We start from the raw sequence: 23592 nt of genomic DNA on the forward strand, positions 1-23592 counted from the left end.
TCAGCGTTGGCCCCATCCCTTGGGGGCAGCAGGGCGGGGGCTCCAGCGTCAGCAGTGCCCGCGAGAGGGCTGAGTAACGGGGTGAAAGTCAGGATCGGGCCGGGGAGGTGCCCCCGGCGCTGCCAGGCGTGCAGCTGGACGGTGGCGGACAGGCCGAGGGAGAAGAGCTGCCAGACCTGTGCCGCTCCCGCGGCCGAGGGCCGTCAGGCTGGGGGGTCCCCGGGGGAGCTTGCTGGCGCCGAGAGGATGGGTTTGGAGCCGTTGCACCTGCTGGCGGGAACTCTCAGCAGATCACTGGTATCTCTACTTGCTGGTCCCCGAGGGCACTGAGTCCCAGACGGGAAGCACCCTGCCCACGGCTGCTGCCCGCCCGCCGGCTCAGGGCAGGTGCAGAGTGTGAGCTAAGGACGGGGAGCAGCCGGAGAGAAGGTCCACAGCGCGGACTGGCCTCGCCGTGCAGGTGCCGGCGGCCCGCGGGAGAGGGGAGGTGCGCTGAGCCGCCTCGGCCTGCGGCAGCCGTGACCCCCTTGGCCAGCTCACTGGACTCTGGGAGACTCGGGGCCCTTCCCACCCCGGCCCTGGGGCTCAGAAGGGCTTCCCTGGAGAGCCGAGCCTCTGTGGAAGGGTCTCGGGTGAGCTGGCGGGAGCAGAGGCCAGCCCCGTGCTGCATCCCAGCCCTGCCACCTGAGGCTGGCGCACAGGTTCCCGTGGCCGCGGATCGGGCTGGGGAAGTATCTCAGGTCACGGCGGTTGACTTTATTTTCCCAAAGGTGCTTTTTCAGGCAGGAGGAGGTTGAAGGCAGAGTTAGAAAAAGCTGCGTGCTGTTGCAGGTGAGGGCCCGCAGGTGTATGCCGGGGTGATGCAGGGCTTGGGCTCAGCCCCCGGGCTCTGTTCGGGGAGCTGCAGCCCGGCCCCTGCTGCTGCGTGGGTGGGAGCTGCCTGCCGGTGCCGTTCCATTCAAGGCAAGGCAGGAGCTCGGCTCCAGCTTCTTCCCGCAGGGCCCGGCCCCCTTCCTACCTGCTGCCCCGAGGAGTGGGGCTGGAGCCTTCAGAGCGTTTCTGGAAGGATTGTCCCGCATGCGCTGGCAGCCAGGACGCCTTTTGAGCAGGGCAGGTGGTCGGGAGCTCCCAGAAGCTCCACGTGTGGGCAGGCCGTGTTCACGGCCTTGCTTCTCCTCCCTGCCGTCCTGTCTGCTGTGGTTCACAGGAGTTTTCCTCCCCTCCCCTCTAAAGCCCCGGGGACGGAGAGCGCCCATGGCCAGAAGGAGGAGACTGACCGTAAGAACGGCCACAGGGCACAGCTCTGAGCCTGCGGTGCCCGGCGGGCAGTCGGGTTTGCCGGCCGCCCCTCTCTTCCCTGCCTGGCCTTCGTCGGGGCCCGGCCTAACCCAGGGCCTTGCAGGATTGGACTCGGGCGACAGGCAAGATGCCGGACACAGATTCCAGAATGTGTCACACCGAGCTCGTGGCCGGCGTGATCACTGTGCCTGTCTCAACTGCTGAGCCGGAGCTTCCAGATCTGTAAACCGGGGATGCGGTGACGTCCTCCTGCGGGGGCACACAGAAACCCGTAACCCTGTGAATGCACGGTGTGGCCGGGCCACCACCCGGCTCCTCGCCAGTCCTAGATTTACTCGCCCCAGGCTCCCGAGGCCCAAGCCTGGCTCGGCTCCTGCCGCAGTGAGGGCTGCAGGCACAGAGGCTGGGCTTCGGCACGTGGCTGCCCCCGACTTGGTGTCCCCCTCGGGGAATGGGCACATGCCTTCCCCATGGGGCTGGTCCTGTGGGTCGCGGCCCCAGCGAGGTCTGGCTCGTGTGAGGGCGCCAGTGCCCCTGGGGCCCTGCTGTGCCTTACGCTGACCTGCGGCTCTGAGCCACTGTCCGGGCCCTGCCGACCGCTGGTGTTCAGGGACGGGCACTCTCTCCGCTCACCGCCCAGAGCCGTAACCGGTGCAGACGTGGCACCGAGTCAGGAGGTCCCCGAGGCTGGAGCTCCTTCCCGCGGGCACCGTCACCCAGAGTCAGGGCCGTGAGTCCAGAGAGGCCCAGGCGGGGCCCTGCTCTCTGGGACACCGACGGGACCGGGACCCAGGGACCCGGGGGGGAGGTGACCCCTTCCCCGTGCGCGTGCACCCGCCCGTGTGGAGGGGAGGCGGGGAGTGGAGCTGGGTCCCTGGGCCCTCCACGAGGGGGCGTGCCTTTGTTAGAAGTAATGAACCAGTACTCGTGTGTCGTGACCGTAGAGTCCGTGGTTCACCTCACGTGTCGTACGGTTCAGTGGCTTTGACAAATGCGAACTGTCAACGTCCCACGGAACACTTGCACGCCCTGAACACCCCAGCACCGTGGTCTCTTGCTGTCTCCGTGGTTTTGCCTTTTCCAGGATGTAGTGGAGGCACAGTCTGTGGCCTGCTCAGACCGGCTTCTTCACTTAGTGATTCCCACTTGAGGCGCCTCCAAGGTCTTCTCTTGACTCGATGACTGACTTCGTTTTCGCTCTGAGTAATCTTCCACTGTCTGCGCGGACCGCAGTTCATCTGTACCTCGCCTGCTGAGGGACACCTTGGTCGTTCCCAGGTGTTATTAGCAGTTACGGGTAAAGCTGCCGCAAACAGCTTTAGAAACTTTTCCAGCCACTTAAACACGCAAGCTCGTTCTTAGCTCACAGGCGGTGCAGAGGCAGGCCGGGAACTGGATTCGGCCCGCCGCCTGGGCGTTCCCGCCCCGGACACGCTGCTTCTCCACTCAGTGCCCCTTCCCTCCGACCCTCACAGCCCAGCTTGGGCGCGCCCTCCCGGAGAAGAAGCCGCCCTGGGTCCCTTCGTCCTCCCAGCCTGGCCCCAGTGAGAGCCCATCCTCGGGGCCAGGCCACTCCCAACACCTGCCAGGGAGCTGGTCTTGTTCGGGGCCTGGCCCCAGGTCCGGATTGGGCAGCAGGTTCACGAGGGCCCAGGAGCAGGGCGCAGGGTGAGCGTGAGGCTGGAGAGCCTGCCCCGGTGGCCCCTCGTCACATTTTGCTGTGGGTCATCCTGGGCGGTGCCGTCTGCTCCTCCGTGCGGCTGCCTCAGGGCCTGGCGCTCAGACCCCTCCGCATCTGGTGTGGCCCAGGACTGGCAGTGGTCAGTGTCTGCCGAGTGAAGATGACTTTTGGGGCATGGCTGTGAGGACGCCCCGTCAGGTCGTGGGACGGCGCTGGACTCTGGGCCAGAGCCACGGAGCTGTGGCACCTTCGCGTGGCTCTGTCCGTGTGCCGCCAGGGCGTGTGGATGTGTGTGTAGGGGAGCTGGCGCTCCGACACGTACACCTTCCCCGTCTGCCTCTGTACGGTTGTGCCCGGGTCAGTGCACCTCCTGGGGGGCCCCACGGGCACCTGCTCCTGAGAAATCAAAATACAGGTTTGGGGGAGCGCCGAGGGGTGGAGTCCCCAAGCGGCTTTCCGAGGCTGCAAAGTACAGGTGGTAGGGAGGCGGCTGGGAGGGTCCCGACCCCCCAGGAGCCGGGCAGCCGCCAGGCCATGTGTCAGCCCCACCCATCTCGCACCCAGAGCTTTCCCCTCACGGCCAGACTGGCAGGGATCCTGATCCCGCCGTCTGGGATCTTTGCCTGCCCCCCGGGGCCCCGCGAGGTGCTGGCCTGAGGTGAAGGGGACTGGGCCCCACACAGACCCGAGGCCCTGCCCCTCACAACATCCTCCAGCACATCCCTGCTTGCTGGGCCCTGAGGATGGACAGAGCCGGCTCCGTCCCAAAGTCGTCCAGTTGTCGAGGGATAGAGGCTCAGGCTGAGGCCCCCTGTGGCCCTGCTGCCCACCCTGGAAGGGGCCAGGTGTGGAGGCTCCCTTGAGCGTCCCCACCTCCCCTTATTCAGGCGGGCCTTGCCGGGGGCAAGTGGACACAGGCTACCTCTGCTGCCTCTGGACGTGGGCGTGAGCCTCCAGCCGCCTGCCCCTTCCTTTTGAAGCGGTTGGGAAGGAGCAGAGCACGTGTTTGCGGGCCTGCCCTCACCACACAGGGAGCAGATCCCTTCCGCCATCCTGGCTTACGGGGCCCCGCACCCCATGGGCCCTGCCCTGGCACCGGGCACTGGAACAAAGCCGGGCCCTCAGCATCCTGCCTGCTGGACACGGGCCACCAGCCTCCTGAGCTCCCGGGACAGGGCGGGAGGGCCGAGAGGGGCAGCCCCATGGAGGTGACGTCAGGAGGAAGGGAAACTGGGGGGTGGCGGAGGTGACAGGGGCCTCCCGGGTGTCTTCGGCCCTGACCCGTGCCTCCCTGGAGAGGGTCGCCTGGTCCCCGGGGGCAGGACGGGAGAACGGCACAGCCGAGGCCAGACCAGGCAGAAGCTGGAGCCGTAGGGCTGGCGACCACGGGGCCTGGCCCAGGTGCCCGGCGCAGGGCTGGGGCCGGAGCAGGTCAGCGGGAGGGGCGCCTCGGAGCTGCCGTGGCGACAGCTCTTGGCTAGAGGTGGGAGGTCGCAGGGGCTCAGAGGAGCAGGGACGCCTCACGGTCCCCGGGCTCCCCTTGGCAGGTGCTGACCTGGACCCCGCCCCCCACGCGAGGCCTCTGGACACCGTCGCGGCCGCGCGTCGCTGGGGCTCCTCCTTGTCCGGGGACATCTGGCCTCCGCCCAGCGCTCACAGCCGCAGGCTGGGACTTGGAGGCTGGCGTTATGCTTTCTTCCTCGTTCTGCACAGTAGAGAGTTGGGACAGCGGCTCACCGGGGCGAGCTGAGAGCAGAGGGCCTATGACGGGGCACCGTGGCCCCGGCCTCTCAGTGGCTGAGCGGGGCCGACCAGCCGGGTGCAGGTGGCGGTCAGCCCCTCGTGGAGCTGGCGCAGGGACTGGCCCCTGGGGCCGGTTCCCTGGCAGGTGGCTTCCTGGAGGCTTCATCCACAGGCTGGGGCCTTCGTATCGGGAGAGGGGCTGGTCCGAAGCCGGGACCCCACCTCGCTGAGGCTGGGCAGGGAGGTCCTTCCCTCTCTCCGTTCTGCCGTCTGTCCCAAGACCCGGGCGTGGAGTCCGTGGTTTGACGGAGGTCAGGCACCAGGAGCAGTGACTGATGCAGTGACCCCCCCACCCACCGACCCACCCACCGACCGACCGACCGACCGACCGACCGTCTGTGCACGAGCGCCGAGATGACCCCGGGAAGGAGGTGGGAGGAGGCTGGCTCCGCAGGCACCGGTGTCCCCACAAGGACTTCGGCCCCAGCGGCTCAGACCTGTTGGACCCCAAGCCGGCGGGGGGCTTGGCCCTGGCCACTCCAGCCCCCAGGCCACTCCCTGGGGCTCTAGGATCTGGTGGCATCTTGTAACTGAATACAGCTCACCGGTGATGGGGCCGAGGCGCAGGCAGGTGAGATGCAGGTGTGGGTGACTTCCGGGCCGCCCCGGGGCTGGGTGCTGGCTGGGCTCCCAGCCCCACGCTGCCCCTGGTGGGCGCCGAGGCAGAGGCTTGGGTCTGGGGGTGGGTGGGCTCCAGCCAGCAGGCAGGCGAGCGGGGCAGGTGGCCCTCCCGTGCCCGGAGGCCGCTGGCAGGTCTGTTCGCTGAGCAGAGCCGTGTCCCTCAGCTCTCCCCCCGGCCCACCAGCCCCACCCCAGGGTGGAGACGGCCAGCAGAGTCAAGCCAACCCTGGGCTTAAATCCCAGCAGCGCCTCGGCCGAGGGCCCTGGTCTCCCTGGAGGTGCCCGTGAGGGGCCAGGCTTGCAGTGCCGGTGGCCGGCGGCCTCGGGCCAGCTCCTGGGCCGGGAGGCGGCGGGTGTTTGGCTGTAGCCCTGCCCACGTCAGGCCTGGGGTGCGGTCTCGCCCAGCCTCCCCACCCTCCGTGGTTCACCTCCGTGTTCAGAGAACAATCAGGCCTCCAGGTGCTCAGACTACCTGGTCTCCCCTTCACCTTATGGACGAGGAGGCAGACCTCCTGGGAGGGCAGTGGCCCCGGTCACTCCACGCCGAGCGTCCAGGAACTCAAGTTGGAGTGTATGTTCCGAGTTGGCTGAGGGACAGGGAAAGCGGGGTTTGCTTCGTCGTCTTTTGTCTTTGAAGCGGAAGCGCTGGCCGTCGGGGCCCTCGGCCACGGCCTCCTCATCCGCGCGTAGACCCGACCTGACTGTGACCCGGGTCGTGCAGGGGCCCTTCCCACCCAGCTCAGCCCGGGGGCCGGCCTGGGTGCCGTCCCCTCCTGGGCTGCAGTGAGCAGGCGCAGTTAGCCTCCTGGCCCCCGGCCGCTGAGAAGCTGGACGGCGGCCCCCAGGCTCAGAAAGCCCTGGGGCTCCCGGGAAGGAGGGCCGATAACCCGCTGGTCTTGATGTGGTTTTCCCACTGCCCACGTGGCATGGTTCATGGACCAAACCTCTGCTCCGACCTGGGGCCCATCACGGGCTGCTTAGGGACCGTGTCCCCTTCGACAGGCCTGGTAGGAGGGCGCAGGGCCTTGCAGCGGCCCGGCTCTGGTCTCCGCGCCGCCGGCCAGTGCCGCTGTGCAGTCAGCCAGGACCTGGCTCAGAGAGGACGGCGAGCCGGCCCCGCCAGGAAGTGGGGGGCTGAGAGCTTGCGCCGGGGGGCCGGCTGGGCAGACGGCGTCCTTTCTCCTTGGCTTTCTACCCTGACAGGCGGTCGGGACCGTTCACGGGCTCCTGTCTGAAGGAGCCGACTTGTGGGGCCTCCAGCCCGCGCGCAGCAATGAAGACCCAACGCAGCCAAAGATAAATAAATAAATTTATCAAAAAAAAAAAAAGAATCGGCCACCTTGGCGTAGAGGGAGTGCTGCGTTCGGGCTCACTGGAGGCGGTCGGGAGGAGGCTGACCTGGGTTGGACTGCGTGACAGCGTCTCCCCAGGAAGATGAACCGTTTCCTTCCTGTGTCCCTGGGCCCCTGGCAGTGTGAGGCAGCACGGTGCAGTGGAAGAGCCGGTTTCAATTCCATCCTCTTGTGCAAAGGCCCTGTGGTCCAGGAGGCCTGGGCAGCCTCAGGACTGAAGCCAGGCCATGGGGCTGAACCCCGGGGTTGCAGAGGAGCCTGGTCTAAGGGAAGGCGGGTGAGGGCCGCGGCCTGGGAGTTTCGGCAGCGTTGGCCCTTTGTCCCAAGAGCGGTGCAAACTCATTCGGGAGTTTTTAAGAAAAGGGGGTCAAGGGCTTGATTTGACATTCAGAAGTGAATGTGGGGAGGTGGTGAGTGGAGCACGCAGTCCGTGAGCCTTGCCCTGGCCCTGCGGTTGCAGCAGCAAACCCTCTTCCAGACGGTCCTAGTGGGGGCGGGGAGCGTTGTGCACATGGGGAGGGCGTCCAGCAAGCATGAGGAGCTATCAGACCCCAAGGGCCCTGGGCAGGCCTGGGGCCCACGTCGCCCTCCTCACTGCCCCCACTTACCTGTCAGCCAGACACAAGCTCACAGGTATGTGCAGCTTCCTAGTTATGAAAGCAGCTGTAGAAGATCTGTCAGGCTCAGGAGTGCAGGGAACGCCGTCGGTCTCACGCGTGGGTCCCGGGCAGAGGTCACAACCCCTCGCCTTCTCGGAAGTGCCGTGGCCGCGGGGGAGGAAGATGTGGGCTTTTCCTAGGCAAGACCACGTGATGGGCACTGCTGTGTGGGTCAGCTTGGGCCGCCGTAGACCACGCCACAGACCGGCAGCTCGGACGGCAGTCTGCAGCCTGGACGTCCGAGCCCGGTGCCGTCGGGTCATTCCAGGCTCGCAGATGGCCACCTTCTCTGTGTGTCCTCACGTGGATTCCTTGTGCACGCACTGGGAGGCGGTGGGGGTGGGGGGCAGACAGCCCGCTGTGTCTCCTCTTCTCGTAAGGACGCCAGTCCTCTTGGATCAGGGCCCCACCCTGATGGCCTCGTTTTACCTTCGTTACCTCATTAAGGGCCCTGTCCAGATACAGTCGCTTGGCTGGGGGGGCCCTCAACACATGAATTTGGAGGAATGCGGTCCAGCCCGTAACTGTCTGCAGCATCTCCCTTGTTTCGTCAGTGTGTATTCGATGGCCATGCAAGTCAGTACACGTCTGTAAATCTGGTGACTGATTCTCTAGGCCTGGAGAGATCGGAGCCTGAAGGGGAGACCCACCGCCCCGTGGGCGGAGGGGTAGCAAAGGTCAGCCCGGTGTTTGCTGAGCCTGGGCCTCTCATTGGGCTTTAGTGACCCCCTCAAACTAGAAACCTCTCAGCAGCAGGGGGCCCCACCCAGGAATGCCCCCTAGCCCCGTCCCAGAGAGCCGGTCGCCTCCTCGTCCTCGAAGATGACCCCCAGGGGGCTTTGCCCGAATCCTTCACACACACCAGACCCTCAGCCAGTTCCTGCGCCCCCCCTTGCGTCCCCCGTCAGCCCATCGCCCCGCCCATTCCCTCCAGACGCCAGGCCTCACCTCGTCCCCACCCGCACCCCCGCCTCACCCAGAACTTGGCTCAAGAGACCCTCAGACCAACTCCTTCCCCAGGCCCAGGGCAGTCATCCTTCCCTGGTCACAGGGACACCTGATTGGGGACCGTCAGCCTGGAGAGGGCCCACCAGCACCAGCTCACAGGCGCCTCTGCCAGCCCATAAGGACCCCGGGGCTGGCGCCATCCGCTGCTAGACTGGACCCCGGTCCCGAGGCCCTAGAGGGTCACTGGGTGCCGTTATTCCAGCTTGTGGAATAGCTGGAATAAGCCCCCAGCGCAGGACCACCTGCTCTTCCCTGGGGTTGGGCCTCTGCATCCGAGCCGAAGCCGAGGGCCGGGCCAGGCGCAGGCAGGAGCGCTGCCGTGAGACGGAGCCTTCGCTTGTCTCGCCGTGGCGGTCCGTGTGGATGCCGAGTCTCCAGGGCAGCCGGTCCTGACGAGCTGTGCAAACTTCATTAGTTCACGTCAAAGTTTGTGGAAGGTGTCTCTCCGGGAGCCTGTATGAACCGCCTCTGGTGGCCAAGAGGACCGGCCTCCTCGGCAAGGTGACGATGTTGACATGGAACAGCCTTCTCCAGCCTCTCAGCTCCTCCTGTGTCGTAAAGAGACTCCTCTTCCTGGCTGGCCCTTCCTCCGATGCGCCGCTGTTGTAAATAATATTAAAGCATTTTTTTCCAAGGAGACCGAAGGGAGCGTGGGGCTGGAGTGGGGGAGGTGTCCTGAGACAGGGCACGGTACGGGCACCGTGGAGCTGGGGGCTGGGCCAGCCTCTGCTGTCCATCTTGGGGGCACAGCTGTGGTACAGGGGACAGGACGCCGTGCGGGGCCCGTGGGGAGCCCCCTCGGGGAGCTAGGGCCTCCGGGGGGGCTGGGTGTGGGCTGCCCCCCTAGGGCAGCGTGCCCTGACTCTGACCCCTGACGGAGGTCTGGGCCCGCCAGCTCTGCAGCGGGAGAGTGTCCTGCCTGCTGTCGCGCTCGCTCACTGCCCCACACGCAAGCCGGGATCAGGAAGCACGCGTGCCAGGTCCAGGGTGGGCGCCGAGGTGGAGTGGGCTCCCCTGGCCAGCCCTGCCCCTCAGGCCCGCCCAGTCACGGCTCTCCCCTCCGGCTTCACTGAGACACGGGGATGGCTCTGTCCCCCCAGCCACGTGGAGCCTCGGCCTTGGGCCCCAGGTTGGCGGATGGAAAGTGGTCCTGGCGTCGCCCATGGGAGGAGCAGCGACAGGACTCCTGGTCTGGGCTCTGGTGGCTTCTCTCTTCCACAAGGTCCCTCTTGTGATCCTTGGTACGAGGCGCACAGAGCACCCCCCGAAGACGGGCGGAGACCCCCCGGCAGAGTGACTGTGGGGCTGAGCCTCGGCATGCACCTCCGTCCTGCGGACCCGGCGGGGCCCCAAGGGAGGAGGGAGGTGACCAGGTGCGGCTGGTAACTCACCTGTGAACCGGAGCCCCGGGGTTCGGGGGGTGAGGCGCCTGGACCGGGTACCGGTCCCCCGGGCAGTGGGGCTGGCACACACCCAGCTTCCCGAGGGACAGGGCCGTGTTGGGGGCTGGGCTTCCCCTTACTCTGGGGGAGGGGGTTTGGTTTCAGGGTCCAAAATTCTTAAAGACAGATGTTTAAAATCCCCAGGGTCGGCACGGGTCTGGGACAGGTTTGCAGCGGAGGGAAGAAGCTCTGAGAAGGGTTTGGGCGGGCGGGCGGGCGGGGGCTGATCTTCCGAGGAGAGTGTCCCAGGCCGGAGTTGACGAACTTTGTGAGGGACCAGCTTGTGAGTATTTTCAGCTTTGCAGGCCGTGGCGCCTCTGTCGCAGCTGTTCCGCTCTGCCCAGGTCACACACGTGCCGCGGAGAGCGGCGTGGACCCGAGGATCGCGACCGTGTGCCCGTGATGCTTCCTTTACAGAACAGCCGGCGGGTTTGGCCTACGAACCGTAGTTTCGCTGACCCTGTTCTAGGAGAGCGGGGTCTGCTTGCCAATGACCACGGCAGCTTCCCAAGTTAGGGAGTCATTTCGCGCATGTCTGTGACAGCTTTGGGTGCACCGGGCTGAGCCGTGCAGCCCCTGCAACCCCTGCCGCTCATCCTCTACTGGACGAGTGAGAAAAGCGGGTCCCCTGCTGTGGTCTGACCCTCCAGAGCCCTTCCTGGGGCTCCAGCCCCTACGTCTGGCCTGTCCCCGCTCTGCAGCAGCCACGCGGAGGCCAGAGTCGGGACGGCTCAGCATGGCCTCCGGCTGGCCTCACCTTTGTTGCTCCCGGTGGGCTCTGTGGACCCGTGACTGGATTTTAACCCGCTCCCCAGCCCCTCTTCCTTCCTCCCTCCTCTGCTGACACCCACCTGGCGACAGGCCAGGCTGGCCAGGCTCTGGGTGCCTTAACTCCTGTCCCGCCACCCTTCCCCCGCAGTGGGCTGGGGAGGGTAGAGCCCCTGGTCCTGCATCTGCCGGGGATGGCGTGGCCGTGGTGTCTGGCTCTGGGTCCCCGCCCCTGCCAGCGGACGGGCCTCGGGCTCAGCCCACCCCACACGTGGACGAGGGCTCGGTGCCCCTGTTTTGTCTCTGTTGAATTCATTTTCATAGTTGCTCTATTTATAGCAAGGAGTGTTTGTTTTCACGTTCCGGTAGTGACATAAAGCTTCTTTTCGAGATAAGTCTATGTAAGTTGATAAAGATGGTTGATTTAAAGAAAAACATTAAGTAAATGACAGAGCTGGCAGGCAGCGTCCACAGACGCCTGCCACTTAGAAACCTGCCGTGGGCTCGCTCGCTCACTCCCCAGCGAGGCCTGCGACGTGGCACGACTCCTTTGTCACAGATGAGGTTTCCCATGTTTGGAAAGGCGAGCCAGCTCCCAGCTAGTGGCAGCCAAGCCAGGGTGGCTCCAAGGCCAGTCCCACGGCAGGTGCAGGGCCACAGGGGGTGAAACACGCAGACTCTGACTCTAGGGCTGGGGGCCCCACCGAACTCCCCAGGACAGTGAGGCAGGCAGGAGCCGGGACGGAGCGGGGTGGGGGGGGGTGGTGGTCAGCCCGAGGCCGCCACGGCCTCTGGGACTGAAAAGAGGAAGCCCCTCTGCGTCATCTCTTTATACACAGTGCGAAGCCTGTGTTCACTCTCGGGGCTGGGCCGAGTGGACCCCGTGGAGTTCAGGCTGGTCTCGGGAGGGCCGGGCAGGACGCTCGCAAGCCAGGCACCGCCACATCCATCTCCTGCAGCCTCAGCTCCTCCCACATGCTCCCGTCCACTCCACTCAAGGCTCACCGGCCGCCAGGCTCCTCCTGGACTCGCCGAGTGCGCTGCCTCAGGACCCTGGTATGTGCCGTCGCCCTGCCCTGGTCCCTCAGTACCTCGTCCAGGGCTCTGCTCAGAGGCTACCTCGTGCACAGGCCCGTCGTGACTGTCCTTTCCAGAGGAGCCGTCGCTCTGTCCAGGGCCTCCCCGGCTTCGTTTTTTGGCTGTTGTATCACGTACCTGTTTATTTTCTGTCTACGCCACTGGAATACAGACGCTCGACAAGAGCAGTAACTGTCCAATTTGTTTCCAGTTGTGTCCTCAGCACCCAGGGCAGAGCCGTGCCTGACCCATAACAGGCACTCAGTCGGTCATGGGTGGGTGGACAGTGGACAGATGGACGATGCAGAAGGAAGCGATGGGCTGTCTGCAGGCCCTGCGAAACTCACGGGAGGAGCAGACGCTGGGGTGCGCCTTGAAGGCTGGGGAGCGTCTCAGGGGAGGAAGGCTCCACAGGCAGAGGACCCAGCACAGGGAGGTCTCAGCCGGGGAAGCACGACACTCGCAGCGGGTGCGGTGGCCACAGTGCAGGCGTGGCATTGCTGTCCGTGTCTCTGGCCTGTGTCCAAGGCAGGTGGAACTGCAGGGAGGGCGGGGGGTGGGTCTCGCCTACTGCGATGGACCCGCTGTCAGGTACGCGCCTGGCTGGCCGAGTGCTAGGCTCTCTGCGTGCGTTTCTCGTCTGTCCACCCAGCAAGCTCTGAGGTGGACTGTCCCTGTTCCACACGAGGGGACAGAGACTCAGAAGCATCGGCTGCCCAAGGGGGCTTGGGGCCAGACTGCCGGCCTCGGAGAACATGTCACCCTCCGTCCCCGCTCACACGGCAGTGCCCTGATCTCGTGCATCACCTCCCAGAGGTGACACCTGGGCCGGCAGCCGTTGGCACACACTACCCTGCATCTTCTGAATCTCAGTACATGGGTCGTGAGGAGTTTCGAGAACCTGAGAATGCCGGCGCTCAGACCCGCCCAGAGCCGCTCTAAGCCAGCAGGTGGGTGAACCCACGCCCCCTTGAGGCTGGTGCCTGTACAGCTCCAGAGCGGCGGGAAGGGGCGTGCGGGTGTGGCCAGGGATGTAGCCGCCTGCCCTGCTGTGTGGGCATCCAGCCTCCCGCACCCTCAGGAGCCTGGGATCTGGGAGGGAGACTGTGGAGACAGGTTCCTGTGGCCACTCCCGCCCCCCCCCCCCCCCCCACTCAGCGTGAGATGCCGCAGCCCCGATGCCAGCCTGCCAGCTCTGACACCCAGGGGCCTGGTGCGTGTGCTCTGGGACCCCCCGCCCTTAATGATGGGAGCTCCGGCAATGATTTCCCCAGCCCTCAGCCTAACCCCATGGTGAGGAAACTCAAGTTGAAATTATATTTCAAATGTTAAACCAACCAAATAAAAAAAACCCAGTCACATAGAAACATGCATTTTCAAAACACCATTGTTTGTTCTGTCATGATTAACGTAAGCAGGGAAGGAGGTGTGGGCTCTGCAGGGCAGCCGGGTCCAGCGCCGACACTGCGCCCATGACTCGCCCCAGCGTCTGGCAGGTGCAGGGCAGGCGGAGGAGCCCAGCCTCAGAGCCTTCCTCTGAGCCCATACCTGCAGGTCCCGGACCCCACCTGTGTTTCTGACCGGGAGCCTGAGAGGGTGCCGAGCTAGCACTTCTGACCGGGTGCCAGTGTCCTGGGACAGGCGTCCCCTAACCCAACCCAGCCCCAAGGTGAGGCCCGGCCTGCTTGTCCCCCTGGATGCACCCTCTCTCTCCAGTGCTTCCTTCCCACTCCTGGTTTGGCCTCCCTCTCCTTTCTCTCCCTGGCAGCCTGACCTGTCTGCACTTTAGATCAGCACAGGAGCCCACCTGGGGAGCCTGGTTAAGAGGCCATGTTTGTGCAGGATGGGCTGTGTCTACTGGTCATGGGCCAGTGAGGAATAAGAGTGGTTCAGCCAGTACTACCCAAAGCCATCCACAGATTCAGTGACATTCCTATCCGATTACCCATGGTATTTTTCACAGAGCTAGAACAAAAAAACCCTAAAAATTATATGAAACCATAAAAAGCCCAGAATTGCCAAAGCAGTCCTGAGGGAAAAGAACAAAGCTGGAGACATAACCCTCCCAGACTTCTGGCAATACTACAAAGTTACAGTAATCAAAACAGCATGGTATTGGCACAAAAACAGACATATTGGATCAATGGAAAAGAAATAAACCCACTCACCTACGGTCAATTAATCTATGACAAAGGAGGCAAGAATATACGATGCACAAAAGACAGTTCCTTCAGCAAGTGGTGTTGGGAAAGTTGGACAACTGAATGTAAATCAATGAAATTAGAATACACCATACACAAAAATAAACTCAAAATGGCTTAAAGACTTAAATATAAGATACGACAACGTAAAACTCCTAGAACACAGGCAAAACATTCTCTGGCGTAAATCGTATTAATCTTTTCTTAGATCAGTTTCCCAGGGCAGTAGAAATAAAACCAGAAATAAATAAATGGGATCTAATCAAACTTACAAGCTTTTGCACAGCAACGGAAACCATAAGCAGAATGAAAAGACGACATACAGACTGGGAGAAAATATTTGCAAATGATGTGACTGACAAGGGCTTACTTTCCAAAATATACAAACAGCTCATACAACTCAATAACAACAACAACAAAAAAATCGAAAAATGAACAGAAGATCTAAATAGACATTTCTCCAAAGAAGACATACAGATGGCCAACAGGTACAACAGGAAAAGATTTTCAGCATCACTAATTATTAGAGAAATGCAAACCAAAACTACAATGAAGTATCACCTCACACCAGTCAGAATGGCCATCATCGAAAAGTCGACAAATAATACACGCTGGAAAGGGTGTGGAGAGATGGGAGCCCTCCTACACTGTCGGTGGGAATGTAAGTTGGTATAGCCACTAAGGAAAACAGTATGGAGGTTCCTTAAAAAACTAAAGATAGAGCTACCACATAATCCAGCAGTCCCACTCCTTTACATATATCGGGACAAAACCATAATTCGAAAAGATACACGCACCCCAGTGTTCACCGCAGCACTATTTACAATAGCCAGGACATGGAAGCACCCTAAACGTCCATGGACAGATGAATGGATAAAGAAGGTGTGGTACCTACACACAATGGAATACTACACAGCGGTAAAAAAGAATGAAATAACGCCATTTGCGGCAACATGGATGGACCTGGAGATGATCATACTAAGTGAAACAAGTTAAAAAGAGAAAGACAAATAGTATATATCACTTATATGTGAAATCTAAAATATGATACAAACGAACTTATTCACAAAACAGAAACAGACTCACAGATGCACGGACAAAGAAAACAAACTTAAGGTTAGCAAGGGGGAAAGGGGGGTAGGCGAGGGATAAATAAGGAATTTGGGATTAGCAGATACAAACTAACTGTATTTAAAATGAACAACAAGGTCCTGCTGTAGAGCACAGGGAACTATATTCAATATCCCGTGATAAACCATAATGGAAAAGAATATGAAAAAGAATATATGTGCACGTATAACTGAATCAGTTTGCTGTACACCAGAAACCAACACGTTGTAAATCGACTATACTTCAAAAAAAATTTTTTTTAATAAATAAAAAAAAATGAATGGTTCGTCCACCTCCAGAAGCATCACCAGGCACTCAGGGCGTGGTGCCGCCTGCGAGGGCCGGGTAGCAAGCTGTCCTTCCCCCGTCACCTCGCCTGGGATGGAGACTCAGAGCCACGCAGACAGAGCCCCTGGCACAAGCTGATGCTGGAGAGGTCGTCCTTGTGGGGACCTTGTTGGAGAGAAGGGAGTCCTCAGGGCGTCCTGGAGTCTGGCCGCCCCGGCCCCCTTGCCCAGACAGGCACCCGGAGCTGTCTGCAGCGGGGGCTCCTACAGGCACTCGGGAGGTGCTTGTTGGAAACACATGGGCCCCGTGGGAGTGACCGGCGGGTGTGAGGAGAGGCTGGAGGCAGGGGTCAGGACACCTGAGCGACTGGTCCGCTGGCTGCCCTGGGGGAGGATGCTGGGGGCGGGGCATGGCCCATCCCTGCCCAGACCGATCACCCTAGATCTCGGGCGCCAGGCCCGACGTGGCAGGAGGCACCACATCCTCCCGCCCACGGGGTGAGGAGGTGGCCCTCAGCCCGTCAGCCAAGCCCTGAAGGTGTCCTGCAGGCGCAGGGGGAGGCTGGGTCTCCCCCTCGTCCCCCGCTCCGACTGCCCCGGGCCCCCAGCCGTGGCAGGTGCACTAGCCCTTCTCTGACAGGTGGCTGGCGACGCTGCTCACGGGAGATTGATTCCCTCTGGTGAGTTCCATCCTGGTGGTGCCGACGGTCTCCTGGGAGAATGCCAGACCCTCCAGGGAGGGACTGCGGCGGGCAGGGGGTGGGCTGCAGCCAGAGGCCGCTGGGGCTCCCTCCAACCGTCCTGGTCCCGGGCTGCCTGTCTGGGACATCTCAGGGTCACGGTGCACATGCAAACCCGACGGGTTTCGGGGCCTGCCCGGCGGCCGTGCCGTCAGGCAGCAGTCTGTGTCTCCGTCCCCCAAACTCCTGCCTCACGCCCCCTGCTAATCCTGAGGGAGCCCCCACGCCCGGAATGGAAGACCTCAGTGAATGTTTGTCCGGTGGATCCCAACCACCGTCGTGCCCGTCACGAGGCCTCTCCCCACCCTCTGTCCCCTGAATCCGAGGGCTGCCCACGGGCGCACGCGTGAACCGTGAGGGGTCTGCCTGCCTCTGGGGGCACTACTTCCAGGCGGCTGGGACACGCGTGCTCAGAGCCCCAGCTCCGCTCCCACTGCCTCCGAGTCCCCCAAGGGCCTTGCGCAGGGGTCGGGCCGGGAGTGGCCCCGCCACAGACGCCGAGTGATTTAGCAACGTGATTACTTCCTAATGCAATACCTCACAGAGCTTTTTATTAGATTTTCTCCCTTTCCTTCCAAATGCTCTTTGGAAATAAACACCTGGGGCTGTTATCCTTTATATCACTCAGTTTAATTAGCTTTTAAATCACATAATGTCACCGGACTGCTCTCAGATGTCGGCTGTCTGGGCCAGGCTGAGGGACCTGGGTGTCGCCCCACGTGTCTGCCCCTGTGAGGCCCGCGCAGCCGTGACTGGGGCCCGTGGGCCTGCACCTCTCAGACGGGACACGGGCTCCACGAGCAGCCTTCTCCATGTGGCCTGAGGTCCAGGCTCTGCTGCGATGGCCACGTGCCCCGCCCCGGTTCCTGGCAGCAATGACAGTGGCCTGGAAATCCGAGGGGTGGGTCGGAGCCCCCAGGAGCCTTGGAACCGGGCGCGAGGCCCAGGAAGGCCACTCAGACGAGGCCAGCGGGAGTCGTGTTAGGACAGACCCTGTGCCAGGTCGCTCGGGAAATTAGATTCCCCCGTAAGGTCACTCACTCTGATGGAAAATTAGGCGGTATCTTCCTAACCGAGCGTGGCTGTTCCTTCTTGGCGGGGAGGTGGCCTCCTGTCCAGCATTTCATGGTGTATCGTGAAGTCAGCCGCTCCCCGTGTGCGCCTCGTAGGAAGCCCTGTGCATCCGAGGGCAGCCCAGGTCGCCTTCCCCACCAGCTGGGAGGCGGGAGCCCCCCGACGTACCCGCCCTCTCGCGTCTGTCCTCGGTCCCCCTTTAGGCCCAGGTCGGGGGTCTTCTCAGGGTCCTGCCCGAGGAGCTGCCCCCAGTTCTCAGCTGTGAGACCAGCTCAGCAGGGCCCACGCAGCCCCTCCCCTGGTGGCCGTCCAGGGCCCGGAAGCACTTAGACGCATAAATACGCGAGTCAGCGTGGCTTCCCCTGCTGTGCGGGGTCGTGCCGCCAACTGCAGGGGCGTCTGAGCGGGGCAGACGCGGGCCTGCCTGGCGTGTGAGCCTGCGTGTGTGCCCGGGTACACAGGCACGGGTCTACTGCACTCACACAGTTGTGACAGGACGGAGGAAACGGCGTGTTGACGTAATTGTGAGTGTTGGATGTTTCTGTCGTCATGTTTTCCTAGGGTGACATGTTGTCCGTACAGAGTGAGGATTATTTTGTGTACCACAGTCAGTGTGAGCTATTGGCTGTCCCCCTGAGGCCTGGGCCAGTGTCCTGCGGGTGGCCCGACTTGCGCCACGGGGGCGTGGCATCTTCCGGGGACGTGGGCAGCAAGGTCACCACCAAGGCTCTGGCCTTGTCCTCGCTTGAGCCAGAATCACGTGGAATCCTGACCGTGTTCCCAAGTGGGCCCAGCCCTCATGCTGTCCTGCCTCCAGAGCTCAGGCCCAGCCTGTGACGCGCAGGAGGGCCGGCGACACCGCACGAACCTTCTCTCGCCTGGTCTCCCAGCCCCGGTGGGCCCGAGCCCAAGGAAACCTCTCTCCGCCGTGGGACGGGCCACGGCGGAAGTGCGGCGTGGGTGGTGACCCTCGGCCTCGGGGTGGGTGTCCTGCCGGTGGCAGCGTGGGGCCTGTGGGCCCAGGGTTTCCAGGGTTCAAAGGAGCTGGAAACAACCAATATTTATGCTAAATTCCCTGAATTTGTAACAGTGGCTCACGCTTGTAAACAACGCTCTGTGTCAAGGAAAACACACGGGGTGAGGCTCAGCCCACGAGCCACGTGCGGGCGTGCAGACCACCCAGGGTGCCTCCACCGCTGGCAGGCGGGGCTGACGGTCATGCGCCGACCGCCCGCTCTCTGCACCAGGCTGGGCCAGGCCCTGACCCCTGACACGCGCTGGGCCGCAGCCAGCGTGAGAAAGGTGCGTGCGGAGGGCACGACGGCAACATTCATCTGCTCACGCAGGCGAAGGTGGCGGGTTGTGTGTGGGGCGTCGGCAAAGGGCCGGCCGCAGAGCCCCTCCATCAGAGGCCCGTCACCGTCCGGGTCCCTGCAGCCCCACCCCACCCCTGCCAGCATTTCCGGACCCCTCCCTGCTCACGATGAGCAGCGGCCCCGGGGTTCCCCGCGGTTGTCCCTGGTGTGCTCAGAAAGCGCCGCTCGGTGTCTCGTTAAACCGTTACTCCCGGTGAGGCCGATCAGCCCGGCACTTGGGAGACGGACGGCTACGTGGGAGATGGAAAGCGAGAGTCCCGGGGACCTCAGCCTGCCCCAGCAGGGGCCCAGAGCCTGGCGCGGACCCCAGGCGAGGGGCGGGGGCTGAGGATTCGTGCGTCTGAACGTTTATTGAGGACGCGCCACGTCAGGCCCCGGGCCCGCAGCGGGGGTCCCGTGTGGCCCCCCTCTCCATCGCTGTCACACGATGTTCCCGGGGGTCTGTCCTGGGAGCAGATTCTGAGTCTGCGCCGCCCTGCCCTGGGGTGGGGACGGGCTCCACGCAGCCCAGGACTCGGCGTCAGAGTCGGGATCCCTCCAGCGTGCTTTGTGCGGGGCGGCCACTCGCCATGTTGGTCAGGGAGTCTGATGCCTGGGGCTCTCCGAACCTTCCTCAAGGACCAGCTCTGCAGGGCCCCCTAAACCGCCGCGGCCTCTGCTCGCTGCCGCGCAGTCTCTGCTGTTGCCGCCCACCGACACCAGCACGTGAGGATGTGTCCTGTGTCCTGAGGGGGAGTTGGTGCTTACTCGACAGAAAAGGCCGGCGAAGCTGGGAAAGAAACGCGGTCTTCACACACTCCAAAGAGAGCGATTCCCCTTTCCCAGGTCAGAGATGAACGTTACAGTCCTTTAAAAACTCATTTCCGAGATTAAATCACAGGAAGGTGCCTGCAAGATCTGGGGAGATTATTTGTATTCTGTCCCTGGGTCCAGGGAGCAAATCAACTGCAGGATATGTTTTGAAATTTCTTTTTTTAAGTGAATGTGGTCAACGAAAATGCAGAGCTGTCAGCAGGACATAACTCTCCTATCGCAAGATGAAGGAAATCCCGTGATACACTTCAAGCCCGTGAAAGAGGTCTGGAAGCGCAGAGCACCCTGGTGTGGGGTGAGGCGCTGATGGAACGGAAGACGCACCTCGCGCGTCCGCACACGCAGATGGCGTCCGTCGGAGCGCTTCGTGCAGAGAATGAAGTGCTTCCTCCCTTTTGCTCTCATTGTCTGCAGTGGGGGCGGGGCGGGACGGTCCTCGGGTGAACGCAGGTGCGCGCACAGCATCTCCTGCCTGAGGCCCGAGGCCGGACGGGGCCTGGGGGAGCGCGAGCCCTTCGCTGCCAGCTGCCTCTCTGGGGGGAGCCCTCGGTTCAGACGACCCCCCAGATCCTGGCGGTCCCTTGCCGGTGCTCGTCCTGTGCCTGACACCCTGTGGGTCCTAGCCGTGGGTGGACGCCTGGGTGCCAGTGACTCGTCCGATGGGCGCCCTCGGGGGTGGGCCTCCCTTGGTGGCTTTGGCGTCGTCCATCCTGGCAGTGAGATGCCGTCTAGCCAGGGCAGAGGGTGCCCCCGCCCCTTCTGTGCTCTGAGCTGCGTGGCAGTCGCGAGCCTCGTGGAGCTGGAGGGCAGGGCAGCGTGAGAAGCTGTCACCTGGGACTGCACGCGCCGCCTGGCACGAGCACGGAGCCCCTGGGAGAGGACCCGCCCGACGCGACAGGGTGCAGGCACGGAGGTGGAGGGAGGTCTCGGGCCTTGGCGCGTGCTGGGGGGAGACAGCTCAGCCCCCACGTGGCTCACCAGGGCGGCGGCCTTTTCTCCGAGGAGGCCAGTCCTGACCAAACCCGCTGCCTCAGAAACGAGTCTGCGCCCCGAGTCTCCGCACCTGCCTTTGATTTTGATTCCATGTTAGCAAAAGAGCCCAGTAGGAACCATGCACTTCAGCAATGAGATGTTTTAATTGCATCTTAAAATAGAATTGCAATGAAGAACATAAAACCGAGACTAACCAAATGCATTTAAGGGAGCCCCCAGCACGGTCAGAGGCGGGGGCGGGCTAATAAAGTCTGCCCACTCACTGAGCCACAGCCCTCAGAAGAGCACTGGGGACCTCGGCCCGCCTGGCTGCCCTGGACCCTTTGGCACATCCAGCCATGCCATGCAGGGCAGGCGCTGCCAGGGTCTTAAAAACAAGGGGAGGGTGGGAGCCTGTTGGGCTGATTAACTGTCCGTCCAAGAATCTCTGGGTTCTACCAGGAAGAGAGAGGAGACCACTTCTTGTCGGGCTGGCTGTCCAGGGGTGCGGGCGGCTAGCGGGCAGCCGGGCCTTGGCTGCAGTGGATCTCAAGCTGTTACCAGAGGTTCCTGCACGGTCCTGATGGAACGACCAGGTCCACCCTTCCAGCCGCCCTGCCACCTGGGGCTCCTGGGAGCCTGCGTTTGCTCCAGGAGCAGTGACTGCAAGCCCGCTGCCACCCAGGCACCCCTGCAGACCTGAGCCCAGCCTCCAGCTTAGGGTCCAAACAAACTCATTCTGGCGCCCAAGTCAGCTTCCATACTGAGAGGAGGACAGAGGTGGCCACAGCCTTTTAACCCTCGCACACCATGCCCTGCCCTCCAGGCTCGCGACTCTGCTCCCCTCTGCACGGCGAGCAGGGGAAGACGGGGTGGGTCAGAGGTCTGCGGCTGCGGCAGCGCATGCCCAGTAAGTGTCTGAGGACTGGCCGAGGGGCCGTGTGGGCAAGGGAGCCCCGAGGAAGGGGGGCAGGGCTGCCCTGGGGCAGAGGCTGGGCACCCCACGAGTGCGGAGCCTCAGGGTCCTTGTGGGGAAAGTCTACCTCTGGTTCCCATCCTGCTTCGAGCACCAGTGTGATTTAGCTTCAGAGTGGAGAGCAGAGCCAGGCCCTGAGCGGGGAAGGCTGGGGCTGGAATCCCAGACGAATCCACCTCCAGCCTCCCGCGCTGGAGCCTCAGGGCCGCAGCTACACGGAAGCCCAGGGCTCAGGTGGGAAGGGCTGAAATCTGTCGCCGCTTCCTCTTATTTAATTACCGGCGTGGCAGTTGCAGAGTTGAAATGGAGCTTAAAAAGCCTTTGTGAGTAATTAGTGTCAAAAACACAAGATCTACAAAGCCATAAACTCACAGCTTGGTGATGTTACCAAGTAGTAATTAAAAAGGAAAAAAGAAAATTCCGTTCCAAGATCAGATCTTCAGCCAAAGATGAAAAACAAGGCAGTGTGCACATGGTCCGGTGCTGGGGGGCGAGGGCCGGTTGACACAGACTAGCGGCACACCGCGGGCTGGGGCCCCTGGACGTCACCGGGCGCACCTGCGGCCCCCAGCAGGGACGGCGGACCCGACGCGGACCGAGCAGGCTCCCGCAGACCGTCACCTGCCCGAAGCGAGGGGGCCGCAGCGGGTGTGCCCGAGACCGCCGCTCCTGACTGCCAGGCCTGGGTCCCGCCGTCCGTGTACCCGTGTCCAGCAGTAGCAGCAAAGGGAGGCGACTTGGGTGAAAGAGGAGAGAACCCCACTCCCGCCCAAGCCGCTCTGTCGATGGAGGGAGACCCGTGACTGCTGGATCATCGTATTGGACGTTTGTGCTGCCGGCACTTGTGCAGCCCAGCGTGAAGACTGGAGAGCGTCGCCCAGGTGTCACGGTCGTGCAGAGGTGTCGCGGGGGCTCAAGCCGGGCTCGGGGGGCAGCACGGGTTCGTGGCTGGGAGAGGGGAGGCCACATCCAGCAGCAGGACTGGAGGGGGGTGTCGGCGGAGGCCGGGCGGCGGGCGTCTCTGTGCCGCCCCTCCCTACACTGCCACCCTGAAGTCACAGTCTCGGCCTCCAGTTGTTCTTCAAGGTTTGGGGAGCTCTGGGTTCTCGGCACTTCCGTACTGATTTTAGACCCAGCTTGTCAAGTCCTACACTGGAAGCCTGCTAGGGTTTGATTAGGGCTACACTGAAGCTGTAGATCACGTGGGGAGAATTACCTTCTTGACAATATTGAGTCTTCCAACCTGTGAACAGTTTCTCTCTCCATGCTGTCTTCTCGTTTCCAGGGCACAGGTATCTCACATCTTTTGTCAAGTTTATCCCTAAGTTTTTCATGTTTTTGATGCAACCATGAATTGTTTTTTAATTTCTTTTTGTTGCTGGCATATAAAAACAGTTCTTTTTTGTAAAATTGACCTTTTTTTTTTTTTGCGGTACGCGGGCCTCTCACTGCCGTGGCCTCTCCCGTTGCGGAGCACAGGCTCCGGACGCGCAGGCTCAGCGGCCATGGCTCACGGGCCCAGCCGCTCCGCGGCACGTGGGATCCTCGTGGACCGGGGCACGAACCCGCGTCCCCTGCATCGGCAGGCGGACCCTCAACCACCGCACCACCAGGGAAGCCCTGTAAAATTGCAACCTTGCTGACCTCACATGTTAGTTCTAGTAGCTTTTTAATGTGTTCTATTGTATTTTCTACAGAGACAGTGATGTTATCTGTAACAACAGTTGTGTTTCTACCTATCCAAACTGGAGGGTTTTATTTCTTTTTCTTGCCTTATTTCCCTGGCTAGAACCTGCAGATCAGTGTTGAGTAGACGTGGTGAGAGGGAACATTCTTGCCCCAAGTTCAACCTGAAGGGACTCACTCCGTCTGAAGCCACTGAGTGTGCTGTCAGCTGTGGGCTGGTCAGAGACGCCCTTTGTCAGGCTGAGGAAGTTCTGGTCTGGTCCTCACCTGCTGAGGAATTTTTTGAGGTGTGCATGTTGGGTTTGGTCAAGTCCTTTCTCTACGTCTTTTGAGATATTGTGGGTTTTCTTCTTTACTTTGTTTATATGTTGAATTACTTTTTCTAACGGTAAACCAGCCTTGCATTCCTGGGATAGAACCCACCTGTATTACCTTTTTTGTATGTTATTGGACATGCGTTTACTTACTGTTCTGTTTAGAATGGGTTGGAGAGCATTCCTCCTCTTCCATTTTCCTAAACAATTTATGTAGAGTTGGTATTTATTTATTCCTTAAACGTTTGATAGAATTCACCAGGAAAGCCATCCAGCCTTGGAGATTCCTCTGTGAGAAGGTTTTCACTGCAAACTCAATTCCTTTCATAGACG

At 62.0% G+C, this 23592-nt stretch overlaps 1 protein-coding gene across 1 annotated transcript in view; it reads left to right on the forward strand.

Moving 5' to 3' along the window:
* The window catches only part of MAD1L1 (mitotic arrest deficient 1 like 1), a 311083-nt gene that overhangs the window by 276453 nt on the left and 11038 nt on the right, over positions 1-23592 (forward strand).

The sequence above is a fragment of the Phocoena sinus genome, chromosome 15, assembly GCF_008692025.1.
Source record: "Phocoena sinus isolate mPhoSin1 chromosome 15, mPhoSin1.pri, whole genome shotgun sequence".
NCBI lineage: Eukaryota > Metazoa > Chordata > Mammalia > Artiodactyla > Phocoenidae > Phocoena > Phocoena sinus.